This window comes from Meriones unguiculatus, chromosome X, assembly GCF_030254825.1.
Source record: "Meriones unguiculatus strain TT.TT164.6M chromosome X, Bangor_MerUng_6.1, whole genome shotgun sequence".
In the NCBI taxonomy this organism is placed as follows: domain Eukaryota; kingdom Metazoa; phylum Chordata; class Mammalia; order Rodentia; family Muridae; genus Meriones; species Meriones unguiculatus.
In genome coordinates this window covers 66806652-66811100 of record NC_083369.1, presented here as the reverse complement: position 1 = coordinate 66811100, position 4449 = coordinate 66806652, and positions in this window count along the sequence as shown.

The window sequence follows — 4449 nt, the reverse complement described above, 5'->3', positions numbered from 1 at the left end:
TTAGTTTCTTGTATCTCTTTCTCCCTATTGTACCCCAATCCCTTCCCATACCCCAATACCAGCTAGGAGAGAAAGAATGTTAGTGGGACAAGGGGTTGGAGTTCCTTAGACTACTTCCTGCTGGTTAGGGTCCTGGTTTCTTAGGGCAAGTCCAATCTTCGTTTCAGGATATCTCCAAATTCTTCTCATCTAACTGCATCAACAGCAACCAGGAGCAGTGGAGGGGAAACAGCAGCAGCCTTCTTCTTTCTCAGATCCCCCTTTCTTTCCCTGGGCTCTGACATTTATTCTTTCTCCAGAGTCCTCAGATTTAAACTATCTGCAGCTGGCAAATAGCCCCTCTCAGAGCCTGCACCAGGCAAATAGTTTGCTGCTGTGGACCGTCTAAATCAGTCCTACATCCCACACCTGAGATTAAAACAAAACCATGTTTACATCCACAACAATGAAAATTTACTGTTTTAGAAACTTCCATATATATATAAAATTAGGGTGGCGATACCTTATAAAGGGAATAGTACCTTTGCTTAGACACCATAGTTTATCAAACAAAAATCCCAGAAGCAGTTGCCATATACCTTCTTTTATTTATCAAGAGGTTTTCCACAACCTCTCCCAAACAATACAGGCTACTGCCATCACTTTTGGTCACCTTCTAGAACTTTATAAGACCCTATTGCTGAATACACTACAATACTTGGGTCACATAGTATGTGAGAAATCAAGCTGGTCTTGAACTAGAAGCTTCAAAGGACATCTTAAATAACAACTCATTTTTATTTCTATTATCCCATTGCTGTCCTTTATATTTTTTCAATTCTTTATTAATTATACTTTATTCACTTTATATCCCCTCTGTGGTTCCCTCCCTCCTCCCTTCCCAATCCCTCCGTTCTTCCACCCTCTACAAGAATGCCCCTCCCCAAGTCCACTGATTGGGGAGGACTTCTTTTCCTTCCTTCTGATCCTAGTCAATTAGGTCTTATCAGGAGTGGTTGCATTGTCTTCTTCTCTGGCCTGGTAATGCTGCTTCCCCCTCAGGGGGAGGTAATTAAAGAGCAGACCCATCAGTTCATATCAGAGACAGTCCCTGTTCCTATTACAATGGAACCCACTTGGATACTGAACTGTCATGGGCTACATCTGTGCAGGGGTCTTAGGTTATCTCCATGAATAGTCCTTGGTTGGAGTATCAGTCTCAGGAAAGACCCCTGTGCTCAGATTTTTTTGGTTCTGTTGCTCTCCTTGTGGATTTCCTGTTCTCTCCAGATCTTACTGTTTCCCACTTCTTTCCTAAGATTCCCCTCACTCTGCCCAAAGGTTGCCCATAAGTCTCAGCATCTGCATTGATAGCCTGCAGAGCACAGCCTTTCAGAGGTCCTCTGTGTCAGGCTCCTGACTTGTTCCCTCTTTTCTCCTTCTTCTGATGTCTATCCTCTTTGCCTTTCTGGATAGGAATTGCATTGCTGTCCTTTTTATCATTACATCATATATTCATAAAAATTGCCAAATTCAATAGGTAATGATATGTTTAGTGCATAAAAGGTCTTTTCTCATTTATAATTTGTTAGTTCTCAATTTAATATGTAATTTTCTAAATTCTCTTTTGTATCATGAATAGAATCCCACAATATAGAAAGAACACTAGTGGGGAAAGTTGAATAAAGGCTAGAGTTTAAACAAGTACCAATATTAATCTCTCAATTTTGACATATGTGCTAACATACTGTATAGTATATGAGTTGTGAAGATAGGCTGACATGTATACGATAACTTAGTTTGATATTTTTTTCTGTAAATATAAAATTGCATTTCAGAATTTTTATAGTGTATTAATCTAAACTAAAAGTTTATTATAATATAATAAAGTCTAGCTAGTTTTGAGCTCTAATTTTCTATAAGAACTGTACTGGAAGAAGCCTGGTAGAGAATCAAGAAAAAATATTTTTCCCCAAATAATTTTCTTCTTTTTTTTTTTTTAGTTAAGACAAATATTACAGTCCTCATACGCACGCATATGGTATGATCTAGAAGATATTTTGAAATAATGTTGGGAAACTAACAGTTAAACTAAATGACTAGGAAGCTAATTGCCACTTGCTGGAAAAGTGAAAATACTCTCATATATACTGCCCTCACCCTACCAAGCTCCTTGATATTTTTCCCATATCAGCATTTTTTGAGCTGTAGACTGTGGAATTGAAAAGAAAGAAAATTCTCAAAGCAAACTGATTCTTTAAATAAATTTGTAAGCCACCTAAACCTTCTTTCCTTTTATAAACACATTTCATGCCCAGAGTCTCCAGGAAAATTATTTATTTCCAGTGTTTTATCTGTAAGTGACACTTGTAAGTATCGTGGTATGCTTAATAGTGACAGAAGAAAGGAAATGTGTAAAGAAATATAGATTCCAATTGCATTACCACTAATGATAGTGTAACTTTATCAGAATCAATATTCTTTGATACATGAAGAGATAATCTAAAACATGACTAAAGGGTGCCAATTGTGTGGAGAGAACCAGGGACATTATTTCTTAACTTTCTCAGGACACTTTCGCTGTTTCTGCAGAGGTTAGCAAAATATATTAACTCACCTAGTTTATTTTCAGTACAAAGACAATGCTTCGGACAAGTAAGTACTTTCAGATGCTCTTTAAGGGGATTAATGGCAGGAGACATTTCCACACTCCTTTTCCCTAACATTGATCTTTAGGACAAAGGTTAGGGTATGATTAAGGAAAACCTTTTGAGTTTGAATCTGGCTACTTTTAAACATTTCATTATTTTAAATTATATGTTTGTGTGTGGGTTTGTAGACATGAGTACAGTGCTCAAGGAGGCCAGGGTTATAAGATATTCTGAAGCTGGAGTTACAGGCAGTGAGAGCTGCCTGACATGGGTGCTCGGAACAAGCTCAGGTCCTCCAAAATAATAGAAACTACTCTTAATTGCTGGACCATCTTTTTAGTTAAATCTGGATAATTTTTGAAATATTAAACAATTTACATTTTCATTCTAGGGGTTTCCCACTAATCCATTACCTACTCAGGTAGATTCACCATAGAGCATGCGTCTCCTCAGAGTTAAGTCATCACCACACAAATAATGTGAGAAAGAAATGAGTCAATTGCTGAATTCTTAAGTTCAAGCATAATCTAAGTGTCCATTACTGTGAGCATGGATAAATAAGCTATAATATACCTGCATGATGGAATGTCATGGATGTCAAAATGAGTGAGTTAGTTATTAACAATAGTGTTGATGGACTTAGTGGTATGATGTCAAATAAAAGAAGTAAATCCATAGAAGGTAAGACATAGGCTCCTTTTAACAGTATAAAGTCATGAGTTTAAAAACTATTTTTTGGCATAAAAGATGCAATAAAATACCATGAAAATGTGACAACTATGATGTTCTAGATAACAGTTGAATAATATAGAGAATAGTAGAGAAAGAAACAAAAAAAAAGGGTTAAAACATAGCTGGCCCTGGGTCAACAATGCAGGTAAAACAAAGAACATAACGTGCTTGACCAGATTTGAAACGTTCAAGTAAATTTGAGCATCTCTCACCTACATCAGTCAATCTCCATTTTAGGAAAGTTCTAGGAACTATCTAGAAACTTGGTTACAGGTCTTTTGGAGAAATGTATGGTGTGTGTGTGTGTGTGTGTGTGTGAAAGAGAGAGAGAAAGAGATGGGGAGAGAGATGGATAGAGGCAGAGACAAAGACAGAGAGATGAAATGACCAAAAGTGATCATGACTGAAAGTCTACAACTGATCTCAGTAAAGACATAAAATAGAAATGAAGTTGAACTATAGAAGACATAAGAATGTCCCATTTCTTACACAGTTGAGGCATGAAACCCCTACATGACTATACTATCTAATCAAAGCCAATGGGTGACTAGAAATATGAGAGTGGGAAGCAAAGCAAGTAGATGAGTCTTGTATGTGTTCCATGACTGGCTGTGTATCTTTAAGCAAGCCCTCACCTACAGCTAAAGTTTTGTTTCTATTATATAATGGCAACAGCTGGAGTGTACATTTAGGTCTGTCCCTACTAGTAATAAGATGTGTGATATAAGAAAACTTCTTTCCTTCTTGGTTTGTTCATGTGTATGAGAATGTACACATTCAAATGGTGTGTATCTCTTTCATATAAGCTATATATAACTTTCATATAAGCTATTGCCGAAGACACAACATATATTTTCTTTTTTAAAACTTTTTTTTATTAATTACAGTTTATTCACTTTGTATCCCCCCATAAGCTCCTCCCTCCTCCCCTCCCAGTCCCACCCTCCCTCCCCCTTCTTCACGCATGCCCCTCCCCAAGTCCACTGATAGGGGACGTCCTCCTCTCCTTCCTTCTGATCTTAGTCTACCAGATCTCATCAAGATCTTTGTCATCCTCTGTGGCCTGGTAAGGCTCGTCCCCCCTCAA